The sequence below is a fragment of the Schistocerca piceifrons genome, chromosome 3 (assembly GCF_021461385.2).
Source record: "Schistocerca piceifrons isolate TAMUIC-IGC-003096 chromosome 3, iqSchPice1.1, whole genome shotgun sequence".
NCBI classification, from domain to species: domain Eukaryota; kingdom Metazoa; phylum Arthropoda; class Insecta; order Orthoptera; family Acrididae; genus Schistocerca; species Schistocerca piceifrons.
This window is the reverse complement of record NC_060140.1, coordinates 194,162,092-194,174,512: the sequence shown is the minus strand read 5'-3', so window position 1 is coordinate 194,174,512 and position 12,421 is coordinate 194,162,092. Positions and strand designations below refer to the sequence as shown.

Below are 12,421 nucleotides of genomic sequence, written 5' to 3'. Positions count from 1 at the left end.
ACTAACTCACTTTCAGTCCTACCTTCCTATTCATGACGAATCCTACTCCTGTTACATCGTTTCCTGCTGCTATTGATTTTATCCTATACCCGCCTGACCAGAAATCTTTGTCTTCTTTTTATTTCACTTCACTGACGGCCACTATATCTAGATGTATTCTTAGCATTTCCCTTTTCATATTTTCTAGCTACCCTACTACGTTCAAATTTCTGACATTCCGCTCCCCGACTCGTAGAGCGTTATCCTTTCGCTGGTTACTCGATCTTTTTCTGTCATCTCCCCTTGATAGTGCCCTCCTGGAAATCCGAAGAGGGGACTATTCCGGAATCTCTTGCCAATGAAGAGATCATTATGACACATTTTCAGTTAGAGGCCACGTGTCTTGTGTGTACCCATTATGTGTCTTTAATCTAATGGTTTCAATTGCCTTCTGCATCCTCACACCGTTGATCATTTCTGATTCTTCGGCCTTTTATGGGCTGTTTCCCACCTGAAGGGTAAGAGAGTGACCCGAACCTTTGTCCGTTCCTCCGCCCTCTTTAAGGCCGTTGGCAGAATAATAGTGACTTCTTATGTCGGAAGTTTTCGGCCGCCATTGCGATTATTTCCATCCAAATTTTGTGCGATACGGAGTTCGAGTCGGGACCGAAAACGTTTTTATTCCTTTTCAAAGACACTGCTCCTAGACCACGTGTGCATTACTCTATCAGTTTTGAAACCCTTTCCTGTCTCGACTTGATCTTCCTTAGCGACAAAGAATTCCCCAGTAACCAATTTCTTTATAAACGATGTAGCAGGGGACATGGCACATGCCAGAAGTGTGACCCAGCCACTTACATCTCCTGTAATGTGTCCCGTCTGTGAAAACATAGTGAGGATCCATATTGCCCAGCTTCCTCATGCAATAGCGTGAGACAGACTGCAATATGCAAAGATGGTGAGACATTTTAACCTCATCTCTGATTTGCGGATTTATGCAGTGGATAAACACACCAACGGCTCGCGCCTCAGCCCCTTCTGAGAGGACAGCATTCTGTCTCCCAACTTTCCCCAAGACACAGGTACGATACGAGATCTTATGAATTCTATCCTCAAATGCCCAAAATCTTCTCCTTGCCTTTGCCTAAGGGTGGATAATTTATACTGATAATAGCTCATGCTTCTTTTGTCGGAATACCTTTCCGATAACTCCTCGGCGAATATCTCTAACTTTCTGTATTTCTTAAAGTGCTTACTACCTTTCAGAGGTGCGTTCATCACTCGATAACTTTAGGCGTGCAATTTTCAGCAAAAAACCCTCTGGTCACAAGCAAATATGACCAACATTGCTGATGTTTTGTAGGAAAGTGAACACATTTTCAGCGGCATTCCTCAATAAAGACGGAATAAATTTTACTGAAAGGAAACTGCTCACAAAATAAGAGCGTGACACAGTGAAATAGGGTGGGTTGAGTATTAATAACAGCCCCATCAGAGGTGGTTTGCATACGTAAATCATTTTTGTAAACAGATGCCTTGCTTGAAATCGTTCATCTATTTGAGAGTTGTGATTCTTCAGTTTCTCCCCACGTTATTTCTTGCTCGAGCAGTCCACGGGTGTACTGCCGGTCTATAGTATCCAACGGGCACAATATTTCGGCGATCAGACATGTCGCCATCGTCAGGTGCCCTGACGAACTGAGCTCCTGAGGGTGGGTGGCCGTCTTACCTCTGAAGCAGCTGAAGAAGTACGCTGGGAAACTTGCCGTGCTCTGACGAGAACTAAACCGGTCAAGTCAAATATTACCAGCAGGGAGAGGGCAGCCATTCGAGACCTGAACAGAGCCCTGAGATTGTCTTACCGGCTGACAAAGTCAATGCTACGGTTTGTCCTTTCCCCGCAGGGCTACATTAAGAAGATGCAGAGCTTGCTAAATGACGAATCTTACTAGATCAACGCTGACCCAACAAAGAAGGTGGAGAACAAGACTAGAGCTCTTCTCAAGGACATAGATTTAGCAGAGTGTCTCGCCAAGATATTGACACCTCAAGGACCTGTACCGCCAAGACTTTATGGACTCCCTAAAGTCCACAAAGAAGGGGTGCCGTTACGCCCAATTGTCACCAACATTAGGGCACTTACATATTTGCTGGCCAAATACCTAGCAGAATTACTAAGCTCTTATGTGGGTAAATGCCCTCACCAAGTTCCTAATTTTGTGGATTCCGTAAAACGTCTCGACAGCTTCAAGTTGAAAGACTCAGATATCCTGGTGAGTTCTGACGTTGTTTCATTATTCACCAGGGTGCCTCTTCGAGAGTCAGTTGAGCTTATTGCACAGAGATTTGACGAGAAGACGCCCGACTTTTTCAAGCACGTTCTGACCTCCACGTATTTTCTCTTTAATGGAGAATACTATGAACAAACAGGAGGAGTCGCAATGGGGAGTCCACTCTCGTCTGTGGTCGCGAATTTCTATATGAAGTACTTCGAGGAGGAACCTTTGGCGTCATCCAAATGGAAACCTACTTGTTTTCTCCGTTATGTGGACGACACGCTCGTGATTTAGCCCCATGGAAGGGACAAGCTCCTAGACTTCCTTACACACCTGAACTCCATACATCCGAGCATCAAATTCACTATAGAGACCGAATCAGAAGGGAGATTGAAATTACAATGAAATGACAACCCTTAGCTGCTTACAGGCGTTGACATACGTCAACGGGGAACAGATGAAAATGTGTGCCCCGACCGGGACTCGAACCCGGGATCTCCTGCTTACATGGCAGACACTCTATCCATCTGAGCCACCGAGGACACAGAGGATAGTGGGACTGCAGGGACCTCTCTGGCACGACTCCCGCGACACCCACGTTCTCAACGTATTGTCCCGCACTACATTCGTAGTGTCCCCGCCCATTATACTCATTACTCGCGGCGCGTTGCCGATTCCCGTAAGAGTTCGGGCACTTTTCGTGCATCCGCACAGAAGAAGAAGAAGAAGAAGACGGTCAAGTGACCGGTGAGCCATATATATATATATATATATATATAATGTGTGTGTGTTACAAAAAGGTACGCCCAAACTTCCAGGAAACATTCCTCACACACAAATAAAGAAAAGATGTTATGTGGACATGTGTCCGGAAACGCTGAATTTCCATGTTAGAGCTCATTTTAGTTTCGTCGGTACGTACTGTACTTCCTCGATTCATCGCCAGTTGGCCCAATTGAAGAAAGGTAATGTTGTCTTCGGTGCTTGTGTTGACATGCGGCTCATTGCTGTACAGTACTAGCATCAAGCACATCAGTACGTAGCATCAACAGGTTAGTGTTCATCACGAACGTGGTTTTGCAGTCAGTGCAATATTTACAAATGCGGAGTTGGCAGATGCCCATTTGATGTATGGATTAGCATGGGGCAATAGCCGTGGCGCGGTACGTTTGTATCGAGACAGAATTCCAGAACGAAGGTGTCCCGACAGGAAGTTCGAAGCAATTGAATGGCGTCTTAGGGAGCACGGAACATTCCAGCCTATGACTCGCGACTGAGGAAGACGTAGAACGACGACACCTGCAATGGACGAGGCAATTCTTCGTGCAGTTGACGATAACCCTAATGTCAGCGTCAGAGAAGTTGCTGCTGTACAAGGTAACGTTGACCACGTCACTGTATGGAGAGTGCTACGGGAGAACCAGTTGTTTCCGTACCATGTACAGCGTGTGCAGGCACTATCAGCAGCTGATTGGCCTCCACGGGTACACTTCTGCGAATGGTTCATCCAATCCTAATTTCAGTGCAAATGTTCTCTTTAAGGATGAGGCTTCATTCCAACGTGAACAAATTGTAAATTTTCACAATCAACATGTGTGGGCTGACAAGAATCCGCACGCAACTGTGCAATCACGTCATCAACAGATTTTCTGTGAACGTTTGGGCAGGCATTGTTGGTGGTCTTGATTGGGCCCCATGTTCTTCCACCTACGCTCAATGGAGCACGTTATCATGATTTCATACGGGATACTCTACCTCTGCTGCTACTAGAACATGTGCCTTTACAAGTACGACACATGTGGTTCATGCACGATGGAGCTCCTGCACATTTCAGTCGAAGTGATCGTACGCTTCTCAGCAACAGATTCGGTGACCGATGGATTGGTAGAGGCGGACCAATTCCATGGCCTCCACGCTCTCCTGACCTCAACCCTCTTGACTTTCATTTATGGGGGCATTTGAAAGCTCTTGTCTACGCAACCCCGGTACCAAAAGTAGATACTCTTGATGCTCGTATTGTGGACGGCTGTGATACAATACGCCATTCTCCAGGGCTGCATCAGTGCATCAGGGATTCCATGCGACGGAGTGTGGATGCATGTATCCTCGCTAACGGAAGACATTTTGAACATTTCCTGTAACAAAGTGTTTGAAGTCACGCTGGTACGTTCTGTTGCTGTGTGTTTCCATTCCATGATTAATGTGATTTGAAGAGAAGTAATAAAATGAGCTCTAACATGGAAAGTAAGCGTTTCCGGACACATGTCCACATAACATATTTTCTTTCTTTGTGTGTGAGGAATGTTTCCTGAAAGTTTGGCCGTATCTTTTTGTAACACCCTGCATATACAAAGATGGCATCTGTTCTTTCGGACAGGCTCACTGGCCACTTGACCATCTTCTTCTGTGCGGATGCACAAAAAGTGCCCGAACTCTTACGGGAATCGGCAACGCGTCGCGAGTAATGAGTATAATGGGCGGGGGCACTACGAATGTAGTGCTGGACAATACGTTGAGAATGTGGGTGTCGCGGGAGCCATTTCCGAGATAAGTCCCTGCAGTCGCACTATCCTGTGTGTCCTCGGTGGCTCAGATGGATAGAACGTCTGCCATATAAGCAGGAGATCCCGGGTTCGAGTCCCGGTCGGGGCACACGTTTTAATCTGTCCCCGTTGACGTATGTCAACGCCTGTAAGCAGCTAAGGGTTGTCATTTCATTGTATTTTCATTCTAACGAGCTGCTTTGTATACATATAGAAGGGAGATTACCATTCCTGGACGTCATGGTCAAAAGAAGAGCAGATGACACCTTGGGCCACGGGTATACAGGAAGAAAACGCACACCTACCTGTATTTGCAAGCGGATAGCTGCCACCACCCTGTGCAGACGAATGGGGTGCTAAAACGCTGGTGCACGGGGCGCGCACCATTTCTGACGCAGAGTGTCTGCCCCAAGAGGTGGAACACCTCAAACTTTATTCCGGTAAAATGGGTCCTCAGAATGGCAGATCAGACGCGCTCTCCACCCCACCTCTACAGTACAGCGTGTAGAGACGGAAGAAGTCACGGAGAAAGAGAGAGCCACTGCCTATATATCGTATACTGGTGCACTATCTGGACAAATAGGAGTAGGAAGTGTCTTGCCCACCAAATAAAACGCGAGCATTATTAGGAAGTGTCAAAGACGATCTCGGTTTGCGGAAGGCCGGCATACACCAGATTCCAGGTCAACGTGGGAAGACTTATACTGGACAGACAGTGCGCACCATCGAAGATCGTTGCGGAGAACATCAGAGGCACACTCGACTTGGGTACCCCAACAAGTCGGCGGTCGCAGAGGACTGTCTGTCCGAAAATCACGAAATGGACTACCAACATACCAGGGTCTTGGCACAGACATCTAAATATTGAGACAGCGTCGTTTGAGGGGCTATCGAAATTCGTACAAGGTGCGGACTCATCAACCGAGATTGCGGCTACAACCTCAGCAGGGCATAGGAACCAGCATTTAATCTAATTAAAAAGACGCTCAGCAAAGGAAACGAACGGGCGACCATGGCGGACGAGGCGATTACACCGAAGCCACCACAGACGCCGACGCCAGCGTCTCACCGACCGCTGACGCGCGGGCGCGGACCGCGGAGAGAACGCCTCTCGAGGGGAGGGGATTTAAGACGGCCACCCACAGACGAAAAACCAATTTCCCTTACACAAGCAGGATTCAGACCCAACCACTCGACTAATGACCCCCTCCTTAAACTGACTGACAGCATCACCAAAGGGTTCAACCAGGGACACTGCACACTCGCAGTGTTCCTGGACATAGAACGGGCCTTCGACAAACTATGGCACCAGGGCCTGCTGTTCAAACTAATCAGCTTTGGCATCCCATGCAAAGTAGTCAGGCTAATCCAAACATGTCACCAACCGGACCTGCAGGGTGCATGTTGCCAATCAGGTGTCAGAAGCCTTTACCCCACAAGGTGGCACCTTGTCCCCACTACTGTACACACTTTACACTGGTGACATACCTACCGTAACGACTCCCCACGAAGAAATCGGACTATATGCAGACGACACGGCTTACTGGTGTACGGAACTACGCACAACGCCACTGCAACGAAAAACGTCCACATACCTCCACCGTCTAGGAACCTGGATGGCAAAATGGAGGATACGAACTAACCCAACCAAGACACACAGTCCTCTTCAGACACAGACACTTAACAAGAAAGAAACAACAGAACGATCATGACATCCGACTAACCCTGTGGAATAGCCCCCTACAACTAAACGACACAGCTAGATACCTCGGAGTATACCTAGACAAACCGCAGTGGTTAGACACTGGACTCGCATTCGGAAGGACGACGGTTCAATCCCGCGTCCGGCCATCCTGATTTAGGTTTTCCGTGATTTCCCTAAATCACTCCAGGCAAATGCCGGGATGGTTCCTCTGAAAGGGCACGGCCGACTTCCTTCCCCATCCTTCCCTATTCCGATGAGACCGATGACCGCGCTGTCTGGTCTCCTTCCCCAAACCAACCAACCAACCAACCAACCTAGACAAACATCGCAACTGGAAAACCCACCTGACGTACCTCCTTAACAAAACCCGACTCAGACAAAACCTAATACAAGTGCAAGAACGCTTCCATGGCTGCAACACTCAAACAGCAATACATACGTACAAAACCTTCATTCGTCCAGTTCTAGAGTATGCAGCAGCCCCTCTGGGAGGCATACATGCACCGATCGCAAAAAGACTGTTCAGCACAGAACGCAGACTAATACGAAGTATCGCAAGGCTACCGTATATAACACCAAGCAATGAAGTATATGAGGCAACCAGAATGGAGCCACTACAAACCAGGTTAGCCAAAATGAGAGCCAGATACGGAAATCACATCTTAAACAAAAGACCGGACATGGAGGACATCATCACAGTCAACCACAGAACAAAAAGGAAACCTAAATTCAAATACACAACACCCTCCCACACAATCGCCCACAACACAGTGAAGACGTACCCCGATCCCGCCCCAATCCTATCACCACTAACAACAAACACCACCATCCTCCCACACCTAGACGAAAAGACTCAAGAATGAAACACAAACACCACCAAGCACACAAGACCATGCCCCCCAAAGGAACCACCAAAATATATCTAACCCAACTCGCTCTACTCCCCCTCCCTCGCTCTGTACACTAAATAATAAATGTAAAACAAATGCATATGTATAGTAGCATAAGTAGTTACAACAAATGCATATGTATAGTAGCATAAGTAGTTACCTGTTTTATAAGATATCTGTAATTATAAACTATTAACGGCAAAGGACAAATTGCATTGTAAAATTAATTGAAGGAAACCGAAACGTTAATGTAATATTAACAAAAAATTGTTAAAATATCACTGAAATTGTTAAAATATCACTGAAATTGTTAAAATATGATTGTAATTGTTAAAATATCATTTTAAATGTTAAAATATCTAAAGATCTTTGTAATTGTTAATGACCAAAAGAAAACTTGCACTATGTAGCAAGAGAAATATTAAAATTGTTTAAAAATAAAATGTATAAGCCCATGGCTGAAAAGGGCAAATAGCAAGCCCTAAAACAGCCCGCTCTGTCCCCTCAGGTCAGAGAATGAAAAGTGCAAAAAAAAAAAAAAAAAAAAACAAAACAAAAAAAACCCTCAGCAGCTCAGTTCGTCAGCGCACCTGACGATGGCGACATGTCTGATCGCCGAAATATTGTGCCCGTTGGACACTGTGTGCCGGCAGTACTCCCGTGGACTGTTCAGAGTATTTGAGAGTTGCTGATTACACTTATGAAGTGTTAACGAGATTCTCAGCCTGACCTCCTACAGTGCTATCTACGTGGAAGCGCGTGGAGGCCATCTTGTGTACTCAAAGCAGTCAGAAAGTTTGATTGTAGAGTGGTTATCGAGATGCAGCACGACACGACGCGACACACAGCAGTTCGAGCCACTGGCACATGGAGCCCACGCGGTTGCAGTGTGGACTCGGCGGCAGCAAGGAAGAGAAGCCCTAGTGTTCAACTCAGAAACTGGGCAGCCAAGGGCAGGCTGCACCAAGGAATTGGCAGTGTCTGAGCTGCGCTGATAATCAGCAGAAAATGAGCTTGGCCCGTGGTGGAGACGGCTCAGCCGGTGGATGTGCAGGCAGGAAGTGTGATCGATAGGCCGAACCACCTAGCGATAGATTGGGCGACGTCAGTGGGCAGCAGACAGCTAATGTGACAGCGCCTCTGATCGATGGTGGGCCGCAACGAATATATACACTGAGGTAACAAAACTCATGGAATACCTCCTAATATCGTGTCGGACTTCCTTTTGCCCAGCGTAGTGCAGCAGCGCGAAGTAGCATAGACTCAACGAATTGTTGGAAGTCTCCTGCAGAAATATTGAGTCAAACCGCCTCTATAGCCGTCCATAATTGTGAAAGTGTTCCCGGTGCAGTATTTTGTGCAGGAACAAGTGCTGTTTTTCTGGGGGAACGCTGGGGGATGCGTACGCCTAAACTTTTTCGTCGACAAAGTAATTTTTTACTATGTTGGTTGGTCCTCCACTGATGTTGTTCCAGCCCATGGTTCATGAAAGGCAGACATCTTGCTACTGATAGCAAGAGGTAAGTAAGAAGGCGTGAAGACTACAGCAGCCATGAACTAAAGTCAGTTTGGATACTGTTGTAATGCTATTTGTGTAAGTTACACTGTAGTTTTATAGAAATAAATTTTCAGCTGTATTAAAAATTGGGTCAGTTGAAGCACGGGATACCACCCATCATCTGTCATTTCGGGAGCCAAACAAGGTTACAAAAGATTTTTGTAGTGTAGTTTCTATTGTTGTTCATGATAGGTGTGGATGGTTTTGTTGTATTGTGTCTTTTAGTGGTGTTTTACAGGTTAAAATATGTGTTCGGTAATATTTCCTTGTATTTTTTGTATGTCGGAGGGTTGATTGGACTTACCTGATTCATTTGAGGTGTATTATAGGTCAATGGAAGTGTACGATACCATTTTCTTTTATTGTTCAGAGGTTGATGGGAATCGCATGCTTCATTTCAGGTTATGTAAACTGAAGTGCTCGATACCATATTCTCTTGTATGTTTGTGTGTTTCTCGGTATTGCCTGCCTCATTTGAGCTGTAAAGTCAACTGAAGAGTCCGATACCACTTCACCACTTTTTTTTTTTTTTTTAGTTCTACCTGTTGATGCAGTCATGGCTAAAAGCAGACGGGTGGTATCCCATGCATCAGTTATAATTTTCGCTGCGGTATATCCAATGTCGAGTACCCTCAAACTTTTTTTTTTAGAAACAAAGCATTGGCAGGAACTAACCTCTCGATTATGTCCCATACATGTTGGATGGAATTCACGTCGGCCAATCTGTGTATCCAAACCATTCGATTGAGTTGTTCAGTGTGTTCTTCAAATCAATCGTAAACAGTAGTGTCCCGGTGACATGGCACATTGTCACCCATACAAATTCGATCGTTGTTTGGGAACGCGAAGTACATGAACGGCTGCAACTAACCTGCAAGTAGCAGAACATAACCATTTCGTCAATGATCAGCGCAATTGAACCACCATTACGTTACAGAAACGTTTCGTACACCACTGAACGCAGTATATTTTCGAGTTTTATTTACAAACGTTCAATGTCGCTACCCTTTGTAACAGGACAAACGTCCCAGCTATAATAAATTTCCCGCCAAATCCTACGAAGAAAGTCTGGGTATATGGTGGCAACTGCTTGTTATATATGTTGTCGCAGCTCATCAATGTTTCCCTGAAGTGGGGGAGTAAACACTCTGTCTTTAACATGACAGTGCCTTGTTGACAACTTAGATCCATGGCTTCGTGAGGTCTGCCCCACACTGAACCAATCCTGGGATAGTGTTGGAAGATTTTATGAAAAAAAAAATTTCGAAATAAAACTTTAAATCAAATTCCTAAAATACAGAGTGATTATAAACTAGTTGTACAAAAGTGACATTTACTGTGAAAAGGTAAATATCTTACAGAAACGTTTCGTACACCTCTGAACGCAGTATATTTTCAAGTTTTATTTACAAATGTTCAATGTCGATACCCTTTGTAACAGGACAAATGTCCCATCTGTAATCAGTTTCCCCGCCAAATCCTATGAAGCAAGTCTGGGTATATGGTGGCAACTGCTTGTGTTACTGCTGTCGCATCGATGTTCTCCTGACGTGGAGGAGCAGACACTGTCTTTAACATAACCCCAGACACAGAAGTCCATTGGAGTTAAGTCAGATGGTCGTGGTGGCCTGGATATTGTTCCACCACATTAAAGTCGCCACATTCCTAGGGAGGTATGTGAGAACTTCACAATGATAATGTGGTGGCGTGCGATCTTGCTGGAATTTCCAACCCGCTGTTTCAGTTCAATAATGTTTTATAAGCGATCGGATCTCCAAACTTATTTTACACAGTCCAGTTACATTGTGACCACCGCCCATGTTCGACATCAACGTACAATAACCACTCTCACGCTGCAGCTGGCGGCACTAGCAGTGGAAGGTCTGTAAAGCGTGTCGGGGGGGATGCAGTAAACACTGCAACCGTTGAAATAAGGAAACGGAGCGATTTATCTGACGTCCAGTAGGGTGCGATCATTGGCTTCCAAGCGAACGATGGAAGCATTTCCGAAACGGCTAAGTTTTTAAACTGTTCGCTTGCCGCCGTGGTTGAAGTATACTCTGCATGGCAAAATGGTACTATCCAAAATCTGGGACAAGGCCACTGTTGTGCACCATGGGACAAGGCCACTGTTGTGCACCATGGGACAAGGCCACTGTTGTGCACCATGGGACAAGGCCACTGTTGTGCACCATGGGACAAGGCCACTGTTGTGCACCATGGGACAAGGCCACTGTTGTGCACCATGGGACAAGGCCACTGTTGTGCACCATGGGACAAGGCCACTGTTGTGCACCATGGGACAAGGCCACTGTTGTGCACCATGGGACAAGGCCACTGTTGTGCACCATGGGACAAGGCCACTGTTGTGCACCATGGGACAAGGCCACTGTTGTGCACCATGGGACAAGGATGACAGGAGCGAACGACAGCTGCAAAGATGTGTAGGGGCGAATAGACGTGCAACTGGCCAGATGAACCAAGGGACTACCGAAAGTGTCCCCTCAGTGACCGTTGCTGGATATGGGTCTCCACCGAAGGCGCCTGTTTTATGAACTCTTGTTCACTGCCGTTCATTGGAGACGAAGGTTGGAATCTGGATGACAGTATCGCAACTCGACGTCCACTGAACAAATGGACTTTCAGACGAATCACGTTTTATGCTCCATCGGACATGGCCGTTGACGTGTATAGCCCTACAACAATCGTCAGAAGAGCCCAGGCAACAAAAGTGAGTGTGATGATCTGGGGAATGTTTTCGTGACATTTCTTGAGTCATTTCGTCATTCTGGAAGGCACAATAGATGGACATAAGTATGCATGTATCCTTGGGGTTATGACCACCCTTATATAATGTTTGTTTATTCATCAATACGATGCGCTCTACCAGGAGGACAGTACAATGTGTCACAGCCCGCAGTGTACTTGCGTGGTTCGAAGAGCATCATAAGCATTTTACCATACTCCCCTTGCCACCAAACTCCCTGGATTTAAACCCAGTCGAGAATTTGAGGGACCATATCGATAGAGCTGATCGCGCCATGTATCCTCAACCGAGAAACCCAGGGCAGCCACACCGTATGGTCCACTCGTCACCATCACCTTCGTGGCAACCTGCTTCCAACTCACTGCCGTCGAATTTTGCAGAGCTGCTTGAGATAGTGAATTATTTCTGCAGAGTTCTAGCGAACGTAAAATTCAGAAAATAAAAGTACATTCCGGAACAGGAGGAACCTCACACACCCTCCTTCGGTGATTTATTTTCAAAATTGATGGTTTTTGAAACAAAATTCCAGTTCTGAAAAGTAACAGATCAACTGTGTTGTGGTTTACAGGAGAAGCGTGTTCATTTGGTCCTTCCTTTTTCCTATGGAGTAAACTTAGACTTTTCAAAACTTCAGAAACAGGTACAGAATCTCATCATGATCTCCCCAGCAATTTTTTTCTCATTAAATGATATTGGTGGACAT

At 46.0% G+C, this 12,421-nt stretch overlaps 1 non-coding gene across 1 annotated transcript; it reads right to left on the bottom strand.

Moving 5' to 3' along the window:
- Positions 1-2,723: 2,723 nt before the first annotated feature.
- On the bottom strand, positions 2,724-2,797 carry Trnat-ugu. Its single transcript has one exon. It is a non-coding gene; the product is annotated as a tRNA-Thr (tRNA).
- Between the last annotated feature and the right edge of the window lie 9,624 nt (positions 2,798-12,421).